This window comes from Pleurodeles waltl, chromosome 9, assembly GCF_031143425.1.
Source record: "Pleurodeles waltl isolate 20211129_DDA chromosome 9, aPleWal1.hap1.20221129, whole genome shotgun sequence".
Lineage (NCBI taxonomy): Eukaryota > Metazoa > Chordata > Amphibia > Caudata > Salamandridae > Pleurodeles > Pleurodeles waltl.
In genome coordinates, this window is record NC_090448.1 from 130,822,491 (window position 1) to 130,837,298 (window position 14,808).

A 14,808-nucleotide genomic window follows, 5' to 3' on the forward strand; every position below is an offset into this window, starting at 1 on the left:
TCCCTCAGTGTTTCTTTTGCTGCCTGATCCCCTCATGTAAGAGGACGTACCTTAAAAATATCTATTCATGATATTGGAAGCAAATGCCAAGTTATGATGATGTTGCCCTGCCGTGATTGCGCTGACCTCATCTTCATGTTTTGAGGGGTTGGGGACGGCAGAGGAAATGCTTCCGCTGCCATCACTGATAAAGGAATCTGGCATCGGGCCCACAGAGGGAGCACTAGCACTTCCCCTGAGGGTGTGTGTGTGGATGTGCTGGACTCGTCCTTAGCATCCAAGGGCTGGTGCTGTGGACATTTCCAGCACCTCCACAGCAGCTATTTAACACCCGAGGAGCCCAAAATAACTAAATAGCAAGAATAATAATAAAAGTAAGAATAAGAATACTAAGCACACAAAATGCATTCTATAATATGTTATGAAACAATGAATGTTGCAGTAATTTCATGCCTATCTATCATTCAAGTGAAAAGAATCATTTAGTAAACAAGAAAGTTTTAAACACTTTTTTAAAACTCCACAAATTAGGTTTTTCACGTCCCTTCTCATGTAGGGAAATCAAGAACCTTCAGTCCAGACTCTAAGTCTGCAGCCTTCTTTTTAGTGAAGTTGACCTCTTAGCCGGACAACTAAATCAGACTATAAGAATTTAGGGGTACATAGTAGGTGATTTTATCTTCAAGAGAGCAAGTGTCAGATCTCTCACCCTTGTAAATTGGTGGTGCTCACATCCCACTAAATCTCCAGTTCCCTACTCTGTTTAGGCCTGTGAGGCGTGTGCCTAAACTGGTTCAGTCACACTGGTTACACCAGTTAAAAACTCTGACCTAGTGCCGATCGACCAAGAGTTCGCCGTTTTACAAAAACTGGTCATCCTGTTCTATTGAGAGCAGATCAACCTCGCCTATTTTTCCTGTCCGTGCCTGTTATGCAAAGCATGACAGATAAAGGCAGGGAAATTATAGAATGGCCTCCATTCGCACGGGTAAAACTCTCTGTGCCCCAGGGTAATTTGTATTGAGAAAACAAACTCCTCCTTGGGGAGCTTATCATATATCATATAAATATAAATAAGTTTGCTGAGCGGGCTCTTTAAACATGGTACGTGCTAGGCAACGTTTTAGTACTGTGAAAGCATACTTTACAAAGATTACCTCCAGTTTCATGAGGATCAGTAAATATGGCCTACACTCCAAAGGTACACCAGGGGATCAACAGCATCAGTATCTAAATGACCCCCTAGAATGCTGGCGGAAGTGTAACATGCTTAGCCACATCCAGCCAGTAAGGGCTTTATAGAAACAATGTCAGATCTGCCAAGGTGCAATGCAAACCTAGCTTTTACATTTTGATCATGTTGTAGTCTGGCATTCGGACCCTGCTTACAACCTAAAATATAGCAGTCGCATAGTCTAACATACAGGTAAAGAGAGATACAAATATGTTTTTATGGCAAGCATTATAAGCTTCCCCTGTCTCAAGTAAAAAGCAAAGGGACCACAACTGGTAAATTCAAGGTTAGTGTCTCACACTATTCCGAGATATTTCACAGATTTTGCAAATTTGGTTGGGAGGCCAAACAACTCAAGGGTTTCTGATGCTGACGTAGATATGTTAATTAGAAATATTAATGAGTGTTATGCATTTTGATTAACAAGAAAATGGTAGTAAAAAAAATTAAGCGTAGAAAGATTAATGTGCACGTTTGAAAGTGTCCACTAAGAGTGGCTGCCATCATTCACAAGTTATACTAAAATGACTAAAAAATGTGTAAAATAGAAAGTTGTGGCCTAGTTTTGCCAGGCCTCATTCAGAAGCTGAATTACTAGCGCACAGTAGAGAAGCTGATGTACTGAACTGTTCCTGAACTTCTCATGTTAATAAATTCTGCTTAGCTAGAATTTTCTGCAATGTACCGACGGACAGGAGATGAGTGAATCAAATCGCAACATATGCTGTGTAGAGCAGACAAGATGTACTTGCCCAGGACTCGAACAATAGAGACACTGATTGAAGGAGAAGATGCAACATTTTCGATACCTGATGAGCATGATGATGAGGACGTCGTACAGTGAACGAATCAACGAACTGAGAACGGCATAATCTTAGAATTTATAGATTTGTAAAATAAACATTATTGGTTAGGGTAATAACTGGTGATGACTGACCAATTAGGAATTAGGGGGATGGACTTGGTAACCTTAATAAAAAGTCATGACAAAGGGCAAAATCTTCAGATGTGAGGGGAGAACTGATGCAGATATTAGATGTCAGAAGACACGATTCGAGATTCTGTCATTGGGCTCATGCTCTTCAGAGCCTGATTCGTTGCTGATCAATTGATGACCTGAAGACGAAGACTGATTTTGTTGCTGATCCATTCTGTGGATAGGTAGCTATGACAATATGACTGTTAACTTTTGTGCCTTTCTTTCCTGGTACCAGCTGCGCTGTTTAAATAGTTTTTGTTTTAGCTAGATGTTTTCTAAATTCGTGTTCTAATTTTTTTTGCATGAAGTCCCACATGCTAATGGTAATCAGGGTTAGGTAAGGTTCCTTTGGGTGACACTGACAGTGACAAATGATTGACAAACTGATTGCTGAACTCTGCTATTAATGCTGTTATATTCATCTTTGTTGGCTTATGCTTAAGCATTCAAGCATATGTTTTCTCAAATTCTGATTAGATTATTTTATTGGTGGTCATTAATGAACTAATTCTGAGCTGATTGAATAAAGTTTGAATTAGCCACATGAAGTAGAATTGTAACTAATCTGGAAATAAAATTGCTAAAACGTATATTGAGTTGTGGTTATTCATGGAATGTTGATATAATTGATTAATGATTAAAAACTCTCTTAGTGGTTATTGATTGGGCATATTGAATATTGATAACATTGGTCACTACATGGCTAGGATACTCCATGCGATCCAACAGGCGGGGTGCCCTAGCACTGGTATATTGTTGTTAAGGCAAGTTTCTGGTATGATCCCAGAAACACAATTTCTGTCTTTGTCCTGGTCAATTTCAAAATATACTTGTATTTATGCAAGATGCAACCTCCTTCATGCCCCTCGAGAAATCTGTGTGTCATCTGCTTAAGAAAACAATGTAGCCTCCAAGCTTTGATAATGGAAAACAAAGGCCTTTGATTTTCTACCTCTCTATTAGTGGTAGAAAAGGAAAATGCATTTACGAGAATTGCGCCATGGATACATAAGATCCAAATCCCAGCATCTTATTGGATGATGGGAATCAATGAGTGACCAAGCTTATCTGCAATTTAGTTATTCATGGAGGAAGTTTGAGTGATGCAGTTGTTCTAAGGAAATCTGCATGCTGTGTGTTTCTGTCATACGTTGTTATATTATCATTACAATTTTCATGTGGTGGTTATTTGTAGATTAAGCTTTGTGGAATAAGTAGTCAATACGTCAGCCTAAAGCACCTTGATCTGAAGCAGATGTAACACTTTTAAAGGACTTTATTTTTCATTTATTGAAATTTGTACAGAGGAAGCATGAATCCAAGAATATTGGCATGCCCTTTGTGCGGATAAAATAGTGGTCACAGATCAAGCAAAAGAAGTAAAACATGAATAATCCCTAAAAGGGGGATGAGGTGTATATAGGTGGCACACAAGCTAGAAACCTAGAGTATGCTGTTAAAAACTCCAAGGGATTGGACTAGGACAGGTTAATGGATTGCAAGGAAGCACACAAGAGAGGCTAGAAGGGGGAAGGGATGAGGGCAGAGTGGAAGGGGCAGGGGTGCAGGGGAGAGAGCACATACCAGATTAATTGTCTGTCTTCTGTTTGAGGGATTAGGTCAGAAATGGACATGTATCCACAGAATCTACGACCGGTTATAGAGGAGGTTACTCAAACTAAGGAATATATGGTAGTGTCTCTTCTCCATGGGGTAATAAGACAAGGGGTCATTAGGTAGTAATATTTTCAGTTGTCAGAATGTATCCCCAGATTCTATTGAACATGTTAAGCTTATCATTAAGTTTATTAATTTGTTCATGGCTGTCTACTCTATGTAGCTCGATCAGCCATTCTTGAAATGTCAGGGTGAGTAGTTTGAGTAGTTGTCACCAGTGGTGGAGGATAAACACTATAAGTACTGCATATGAGGTCACCAAGATATTGGCTGTCATTGTTAGACCTGACATGTTGTAGAGTTGCTAAATTTATTTTTGTTGGCATTTTGCCTCTATGCACATTATCCCTGCTAACCAGTGCTTAAGCGCTTGTGCACTTAAATAGTAATCCAAGTACCCAGGGCCAATAAAATACATGTAACAAGTGTGCATAAGCACTATCCGCTAACGTAGCACTTTTAAACATTTCACTAGCCAGCCACTGCAGCTTGTCGTGCAGTTTTAAATTGCCATTGGAAGTGGCAAAGCAAACCTTTTGCTAGGCCAAAACCTTCGTTTTTAATACTTACATGCTACCCTGAAAAGAGGACTTTAGCACACCTAAGGCAGGGTATTTAAAAAGTAGTTCATGTGTTTGCGTTTTACATGTCCTGACAGTGAAAAACTCCTGAAATCATTTTTCTCAATGGTTAAGCCTATCTCTCCCATAGACTAACATTGGGTTACATTATTATATATATTACAAACTAACTTCAGATTGGGAGTAGATAGAGATATGCTGGTAATTTTAAATGTTCTTTAATGGTGAAGTTGGGTTTTAAGTTATAGTTTTGAAAAATACACTTTTAGAAAGTTAGCATTTTCTTCTTCAAATCAGTTGTGCCTTCTCGTTAGTGTCTTGGGTCACATGACTGTGATTGGCTGTATTATTGGGGGTTGTGTACTGCTTCCAAATAGTGAGACAAAGGAAATCTAGGTGTAAGGGGAGAAGGTCTTCCTGACAGAATAGTAAGGGAGGATGTACCCCCGGCCCTGATTGCATTTCAAGGGGTCCTCTATGTAGTGCACACAAAGGGACCTAACATAAGGCATGTCCTGCCGTTTGTCACCCTAGACAGTTTGGAGCCAGGGGAAGGGGGAGAACAGAGCAGAACCAATTTTCAGGGGTATGCCAGGGAATTACTCCCCACAAAGCCTGACATACGGTATAAAAATAAGATTTTTAGAATGACTCTTGAGAGCACTCCTGGACCTATAGAAGAGTCTGCTCTGCAGCCAGAAGAACAGCCATGAAGTCTGAAGAAGGAAATCTAGGTGTAAGGGGAGAAGGTCTTCCTGACACAATAGTAAGGGAGGATGTACCGCCGGCCTGATTGCATTTCAAGGGGTCTTCTATGTAGTACACACAAAGGGACCTAACATAAGGAGTGTCCTGCCCTTTGTCACCCTAGACAGTTTGGAGCCAGGGGAAGGGGGAGAACAGACCAGAACCAATTTTCAGGGGCATGCCAGGGAATTACTCCCCACAAAGCCTGACATACGGTATACAAATAAGATCTTTGGAATGACTCTTGAGAGCACTCCTGGACTTATATTCTGCAGCCAGAAGAACAGCCATGAAGTCTGAAGAAGGAAAATTTAACCTACTTGCCTTGAATCTAGGCTATCCAGAGTGAGTACAAAGGTCAGTTGGATGACCTCCTGTTTGTGCTATAGGGACAAAACAAACTTCCAGAGGCCTCCCTGCAACTGCCCAGCTGACCACCACCAACTGGACCTGCCTGAGCCCTGCTGCTGGCTTTAGTCTTGATCCCCAAGATGTGACCCCCAGGTTCTAGACCCTCGGATTGCATTTTCAGTAAGAGCTCTTCCAGAAGCACAAATCCTGAAGTTTTAGCTCTTCTAAACCTTCAACGGGTCCTGTCACATCTGGCGACAGCCAATGCGAAGCTCAGGTAAGATCTGCTCTTCCTGCCATCAGCAACCATCCACAATGATCAGTGAATTTGAAACTCTGGTGAAAGCTGGTCTTCAAGCCGGCAGTGACCCACTGTGATGATCAGCCAACAAGAACCTCCAGCGAGAACTGGCTTTTTGCACTACAGCAACTACCATCTTCAACACTCTACCTGCTCTTCAGGGCTAAGGGCCTGATATAGAGTTTGGCAGACAGGTTACTCTGTCAGAAATCCAGTCTGCCATATTATGATGTCTACCGGACATAATGAAATCGTAATATGGTGGACCGGATATCCGTCATGTTTGTGGCGGAGTAACTCCATCTGCCAAACTCTAAAGCAGGCCCCAGGTTTCCTCCTCAGTGCCTCCTCCACTCTTTGCTCCAGATTTGAGAAGGTAGCTCTCTCTCAGGCCCATACTCCATTGCTGTTGCCATCAACTTTTAAAACAGATAACTGTGAGTATTCATTTATGCTTCATGGTGCTATTTTCATTCAAAACTTTGAAATTCCATCTCTGCAGTTGGATTTGTGTTGTTCTGGTATCATTTGACTACATAAAACATTACTCTTTTCATCTAAATGTGTGTTGGATCCACTTGTGTTTTCACTTTATTACTGATAGTGGGCTGTGTCAATACTTTACACATAGCCTCTACCTCAAATAATATATCTATTTATTTGCGTGATTAATTAAAATCTTAGCAAAATAGTCAGCTAATTACATAATTATTATAGCTAGACACTTAAAAGCTGCCCTTATGTTGCCGGCCTAACAACATATGGGGGATACCAATATTTGATGAAGTTAAACACAGTTAAAATTCAATATCCACCATAAAATCCTTGAATTTATGCTAAAACAATGACAGTCTGGCAATCGGGACAAGTGAAGAAGCCAGATATGTGGCCAAAAAAATTATCTTCCTGTTACTTCCTGTTCCTATTGCTGCCTTGCTACTAGGCCTTACTGCGCTTAAATATCTTGAAATTGAAGTTGAGGTGAAGGTTGAAGTTGAAGTTAATGTCGAGGTTGGAGGCGAAATGAGTCTTGGATATCTGCTCTGCCTCTGTCCTACTTGGGGTCAGGAGGTGAGCATGGCACTCAGGTCACTCACAAGCCACATCCAGACCAAGCTGGGCCGCTTCTGTGTGGACCTGGTGCACTCTGCGGCTGTTACCTAGAACAACCACGCTCAGCTTTGATGGATAGTCCAGCCGAGTGATCCCCTGTCGCAAGGTCTTCTGCTGAATTGGCCTGCTTCTGGCCTAGCGGAGCGATGCAATGATCGCAGATGGAGCATGTGGCTCCGGTCTCCTAAACTGCCAGGAACTACCCCAAGCGGTGCAGCAGCAATTACTGTGGTAAACGGGGTGGCAGGAAGCCGGGGAAGTGGAATGGGTGGTGTTGGACCTGGCTTTTTGACAGGGTCATCCCCAAACTTTTTGCCTTCCTCCTTCTCTTTTTCTGACCTCATTTTTGCTGGCCTTTAGACTCTGCGCACTTTACCACTGCTAACCAGTGCTAAAGTGCATATGCTCTCTCCCTTTTTAAACATGGTAACTTTGGATCATACCTGATTGGACTATTTAATTTACTTATAAGTCCCTAGTAATGTGCACTATATGTGCCCAGGGCCTGTAGATTAAAGGCTACTAGTGGACCTGCAGCACTGGTTGTGGCAAGGCCTGTGTGTGCAGTTTCACTGCCACTTCGACTTGGCATTTTAAAGTACTTGCCAAGCCTAGAACTCCCCTTTTTCTACATATAAGTCACCCCTAATGTTGCCCTAGGTAACCCCTAGAGCAGGGTGCTGTGTAGGTAAAAGGCAGGACATGTACCTGTGTAGTTATATGTCCTGGTAGTGTAAAACTCCTAAATTCGTGTTTACACTACTGTGAGGCCTGCTCCCTTCATAGGCTAACATTGGGGCTGCCCTCATACATTGTTGAAGTGGCAGCTGCTGATCTGAAAGGAGCAGGAAGGTCATATTTAGTATGGCCAGAATGGTAATACAAAATCATGCTGACTGGTGAAGTTGGATTTAATATTACTATTCTAGAAATGCCACTTTTAGAAAGTGAGCATTTCTTTGCACTTAAATCTTTCTGTGCCTTACAATCCACGTCTGGCTGGGCTTGGTTGACAGCTCCTTGTGCATTGACTCAGACATACCCCAAACACAGGGTACTCAGCCTCACTTGCATACATCTGCATTTTGAATGGGTCTTCCTGGGCTGGGAGGGTGGAGTGCCTGCTCTCACACAAAGGACTGCCACACCCCCTACTGGGACCCTGGCAGACAGGATTGAACTGAAAGGGGACCTGGTGCACTTCTTAGCCACTCTTTGAAGTCTCCCCCACTTCAAAGGCACATTTGGGTATAAAACAGAGCCTCTGCCCTACCTCATCAGACACTTGCTGGAGAAGAAACCTGAACCAGAAACTACATCCTGCCAAGAAGAACTGCCTGGCTGCTCAATGGACTCACCTGTCTGCTTTTCTACAAAGGACTGCTGCCTTGCTGTTGGCCTGCTGCCTTGCTGAACTCTTGTCTGGCTGTGAAAGTGCTCTCCAAGGGCTTGGATAGAGCTTGCCTCCTGTTCCCTGAAGTCTCAGGACCAAAAAGACTTCTCTTTTTCACTTGGACGCTCCGTGCGCCGAAATTTTCAACGCACAGCTTGTTCCACGGCAAGAAAAACGCCGCACACCGACACTGATCGACGCGAAGCCTTCGGGACGACCGAAACTTTGACGCACGGCCTCGCAAGGACAATGGCGCCCGACTTCCAAGGAGAAATCGATGCGACGCCTGCCGTCAGATCGAAACTTTGACGCACGGCCCCGCAAGGACAATGCCGCCCGACTTCCAAGGAGAAATCGACGCGACGCCTGCCGTGAGATCAAAACTTCGACGCGCAGCCCCGCAGAACGACACGCAGCCGGAAAACAAGCAGGAAAATCCACGCACAGACCCGGGACATCTGGTAATCCCCGCGATCCACAGAAAGAGACTGTCCGCGCGCCGGAAAACGACGCACGACTTCCCGCGTGAAAAATAACGATGCAAGTCCGTGTGTGCTGGGGAGAAATCGACACACACACCCTTTTTCCAAGCATCTCTTCTTCTGTGGCCCTCTGAGGAGATTTTCCGCTCCAAACCAGGTACTTTGTGCTGAAAGAGACTTTGTTTGCTTTTTAAAGACATAAGACATTCTTATATCACTTTCCAGTGATATCTCTACAAATTCACATTGCAACTTTATTCTTTTTGACCTACAATTATCCTGATAAATATTATATATTTTTCTAAACACTTTGTGGTGTATTTTTGTGGTGGTATTGTATGATTTATTGCACAAATACTTTACACATTGCCTTCTAAGTTAAGCCTGACTGCTCGTGCCAAGCTACCAGAGGGTGGGCACAGGATAATCTTGGATTGTGTGTGACTTACCCTGACTAGAGTGAGGGCTTTTGCTTGGACAGGGGGTAACCTGACTGCCAACCAAAAACCCAATTTCTAACAGGTGGACATCAACATGGAGATAGAAGGGGGGAGGAGAGGAATGGGGGGCAGGACAGGGCAGAAGAGCGAAGCAAGGGTAGGTGGGTGGCGTGTGGCATGTGGTGTGTGACGAGTGGCATTTTGCAGGCAGTATGAGGGAGGCAGAAGAGGGTGAAGGTGAATCAAAGCAAAGGTGGGGCAGAGAGTGAGGCAGAGAGCGAGGCCGATGGCAGGGAGGCACAGGGTGCGAGGGCTACAATGTGGGAGATGTGTGTCCCGGGCAAGACCTTGGGCGCATATAGCCTCTCAGTTAGGACTGACTGCTCTTGTGCCAAGCTACCAGAGGGTTAAGCACAGATTATTTAGTGACTTTCATAGTTCACCTCAACAAGGATTTTGATTGTTGCTTGAGTAGGGCTTCCTTCCCTCTCAACCAGTAGTCCAATTTCTTACAGATGGCAGGTTCTGTATCCCAAAAACATTGGAATGTCTAGTTGGAAGGAGTGGGATATCAGAAGTGGAAGGGTCTTTCCAGTTTTGGAAAACTTCCCTGGGAAACTGACTTTCCATGAAAGGACTTTTATTGGCAGATGGTTATGCTCATCTTTAATTCTGTATGGTGTTCATGGCATTGGAGGTGGATGGCCTTGATAAAGCCTATGTATGTAGGTGAAACATTAATGGGTAATACCAGTATGTTTTCTGTTCTTTCTGAGTGTTTTTTGCACTTCAAATGGAAAAATAAATGATTTGTGCGTTTGCATACTGACATGTGAGTGAGCTGCTTTTCTCAGGCAATGTCAGACAATGGCATAACCTTTGGCTTATTGACAAAGAATGCCAGGGCCTTTCTTGTGCAGAGTTTCTTTGCTGAGAGTTCCTCTCCTCCATTGCTGCCTGAATGTTGTCATTTAGAAAGTGAAGAAATTCTGCTGAAATTCTATACATTTTTGATGTCCACTACCCTGGAAAGGAAATCAATGTTTTGATGGTCATCTATGGTGGTATTTAGCAAACTTGAGTCGATCAACAATTGCATGTGATTATGTGGGATGATACAAACAATCAAACCTGATGTGTGTACGTGGATGGCTAAGGGCAGATAGGATGAGGATCTTGCAATCATTGGGGCTATCCTCCTGTTACATGGATGGACAAAGTGGTAAGTGGCAGCAAACTGTCTTGATCTTGTCAACTGATAATGCACAATCAAATTTATGTTACACACAATAAAGATAAGATAGTTATCTCAAATACTTAGCAGTGACTTTTCTATATATATTATACTGCTACCTAAAGCTCACTTCCTCAGGACTCGAACTCCTTGATTGATTTACATTTATGAAAATCCATTTGCATGATAATGCTAATAGATGGATATAGCAGAAGCACCAAGGCTTGATGCTCCTAAAACAAGGTCAGTGATACTATTTGCTAAATGCATCGTCTCTTATGTTACTGAGATTAATCGTGCAAGGGGCATGAAAGGAGAAGATTTGAAATCACATTATGTTGAGAAGCTTAAATAGGAAATAAATAAATAAATAAATGGTAAGGGAAATCTTCAGTGCAGAATTATATTGATAACAATCTAATACAAACAGGCCTGTCCATTCTAATGTTTCCAATTATCCTCATGCCAATTCTTAATTATTCAAAGAATGGGAAGTGGATCTAAAATATTCTTTAATTCTTCTGCTTTACATGCTGAAAACTAACTTTTTGAGAGCAATGTTTTTACAATCTGAACTAGGTGCACTTCCTTAGGTAGAAGAGATTCAGGACTTCAATTGTCAAAATAATTTCTACTTTGAAAAACATATAAGGGCAAAATCAGCAATCAGAAACAGTGTAACTTTGGCATAAACATTAGATACTATGAATGTAGGAGGATCTACACTTTTCACAAAAATGACAACTTGGGCCTTTCGAGCTAGGCACATGAGCACCACTGGGTTCAGCCTCTGCCTCACCTGGTAAGTGAAAAAAACAATCAGAGTAGTGGTGTTTCACCTGTGACCCAAGGGCCTCCAACTTATCCTACACCTCACATGTCTTTTTGCATGCCAGACTAGAGTCAAGCTCAGCAAGGCCTTCGTTACCTACTCACTCTGTCAAGCATGTTCATTTGTTGTAGTTTCACTAGATAATAAGTAGGAACAGTGAGAATCTATTTGTGCACATGACTACTTAGATGACAAGACATTTGGTTATTCTTGTACCAACTTGTAGTGGCTCATTCTGGGTTATTATTGCTGCCTATCAGCATCAAATCAACCTTGTGTCCAAGAACAATAAGATTGCCCAGGAGTGCTAGTATACTTAAAGTTGCTGTCCCAGAATCACAGCTTGGATAGAGAGAGTACACCCTCAGGTACTTCTCTAGCAATTAGTATTGCTTATTTATCACTGCACTTCTGACACCTCCAATTAAAAAAGTACTGTTCAAAGTACAATTTGCTTAGCAAGCGATTGGCTTACAATAATGTGGTCTGTGCTGATTATGTGTGAGTATATTAATAGTCATACAACTAGTTCACTAAAGTGTATTTGAATCTTCATTAACACACAATTTAGTCAACTAGTTCATGACTGTATAGCTAACTTTCCAAAGCATAACATCACCTATGCTAATATATACATCACACTCTTAATATAATTGTATAACCTATCTAAATTCACACTACCCCGTAATACTAAACTTGTTTCAACATTTCTAAATTTACCATGCTAGTTGAAACAAAACATATCAATCAGTACACAATTATTGAGCTTTGCTAAACTGTAGATTGTCCGAGAAAACTTGCCACATTTTTAGAGTGTCCATCATGGTAGTAAGGCATACATTCTTCTTGAATGGGAATGCCATATGCAGTCCTAGATCAGTTAAAGTAACATCTTTACATTGAGGCCACATTCCCTGAAATCCTACGAGATTATGCCATTTCACAATAGAGTGGTTTACTAGAGTTTTAATTTCCTGATAGTGCTCTCTGTCATAATTTACTTTACCTTCTTATGCTTGCTCATGGATATTTTGTATTTTTTTCCTAATGGTTTGAAAGATCAATAACCACAGCAGTGCCATCTTTGGTGAACACTGCATCAGGTTTTCTTAGTTCACCTTGGCTGTTCTTCAAATGAGATTCCCTATATATTAGCAACCACGTCTTTTGGCTCAATCAATAAGAAGCTACAGAACTTTATGTCTTTTAATTCCTTTGTTTTAGGACAAGCTCCTGACACATGCACAATTGTTTCACATATATCTTTCCAATATCTACAAGTAGCAATCTCTTCCGCTGGATAGTGTTTCTCTAGTGTTCATAACATTCTCTCACAGCATAAGCACAATTATGTATTGATTCTCCTTTAGTTTAATGCACTTCATGATTCAAATGGTTAAGGTTGGATTACTTTCCAAGTATTTTGTACCATCTTCAAATTTTTCCTTTTTTCATTCTTAAAATGCCAGTAATTGCAAATAGTAGTCCAGGGATTTGATATCTGGTAGTTTGAGAGTGTGAGTTTTGATCAATGTTATCATTTATATCTCCTATGTGTATACTTAAGTCATCATTTGACCTTTTTGAGTACAGAAGGCCATTGTATGTGTCTGCAGGTAGCTGGAGATATTTCTTGACATAATTCTTTATTCTGTGGTCCAGTTCAGTGAGAGTCTGTGCTTCTGTGTCTGCAATTTGAATGCCAACTTAGGAGCCAAATAAATGACAGCATTTCAACCTTCTGTGTGGGCTTGAGTGGCAGACTGTCTAGTTTGGTAGCCCACTCTGTTAATTTTTCATTTATTTTGTTGTTTTTAGTATAGCTTGTAGAGGATCAAAGTTCAGTCCTTGGTATCTCTCACGGTCACCTAGGTGTATATTATCAATTTGTTGGTTTTCAAATTGCCATGGTTTGTAATTATTCACCAGAATTCTATCTTTGTGGTGACTTATGAAGATGCCATTTGTCTTTTTGACATTTAGTTTTAGACCTGTTGATTTGCTGAATTTTTCAAGTTAGTACTCATGCCATACCACGTGTTTCTGAGTACTGCTATGTCATCTGCAAATGATAAAGCAGTGATTTATTCAATAAGTCCATCTTGAGGGCAGGGAGAACATGGCGGCTGGCTAGGTGTGGGTCCCGGAAAGTCTCCTCTAGAAGCCAGTGGTGCGAGTACAGGAGTCCGCACATTTTTTTATAATAAGGAGCAGCTAAACCACGGGGGTAAGGAGAAGCAAACAAACTTATCTGAGCGTGGCCCTGGAGGGGTCATTGGGGCCCTTGGTGTCCATGCCTTGGTCACGAGCAGCGCTCAAACTGCAGCAAGGGAGGAGGGTAGCGGCAAGGATTCCCCTCCAGGGGAATAGAGGCAGAATCAGCACAAGCAGCACAGTCGGTGAAAGGACGCCGTAGCATGGTGAAAGTAGGAGATCCTGGGCAATTGTGGATTTTCACATGTTTGACGTGCCAAGGAGAGGTAATTTGTTCCCCCAGGGGGAGAGATTGTTGGATCTGGTTTCCCCCAAGAATTTTTCAAAAGTGATGGAAATAAAAATACAATTATTGCTATGCAGGGCTCGAGAGGGCTGAACTTTGGTAAAAGGAAGGGGGGTGCAGGTGCAAACAAGGCGGACCCTATCTACTCTTTGAGAAGTGGTAGGAGGATATGTGGTCCTAAAGGGAACTCGGCCTCTGTGATAGGGACCGCCCCCCAAACAATTACTAAAATTACCAAATCCTCAATTTTGGACAGTCAGGAGATTTGTGACTGCAATTGCAGTAGCAATACGGGTTTGGTTTCGGCGAGTTCAAAAAACAATAGACCTTTTATTAAGAAGCCGAAGATTACCCCTTCCCTAAGGACATACTTTAAAGTTTTGCTTGGCATGTTGGAGATGGAGGGGAGAGACCGGGTGCAACAAGACATAAATTTAGAGGGTAGTGTGGAGGTTAATCAGGTATTATAAATAGAGTGCCAGATTGGCCAGATTAATAACAGTAGACCTTCCGGTCAGGATGGCTTAGCGGATCTTGCTTAAGGGGTATCAACCAGTTACCAGCAGGAGTTAGAGAATGAGGAGACGCAGGGTATGGATGGGGGCTTACAGCAGCAAGGGACAGAATCTTCAGGCACAGGGTTTGTGGAGGAATCTCTTAATCAGTCTATAGCAGGAATGATACGAGACTTGGCAGTGGAGGTCAGAGGCAGTTTTGAGATTTGGAACAGTAATCAGAAAGAGATAAGAGATCTATGTGAAGTCCTTACACAGAAACTTGATGATCTAGCAGAGAGGACGGCTGACCTGGAAGTAGAGGTCAGAGTCTTGAGGAGAGCCACAGAGGAAAATAGGGAGGCAATTCAAGATCTGGAAACGGGGGAGGAAAGGGTCCAGTTAAAGCTTGAATCAATGGAAAACAACCTGCGGAGGAATCGTTTGAGG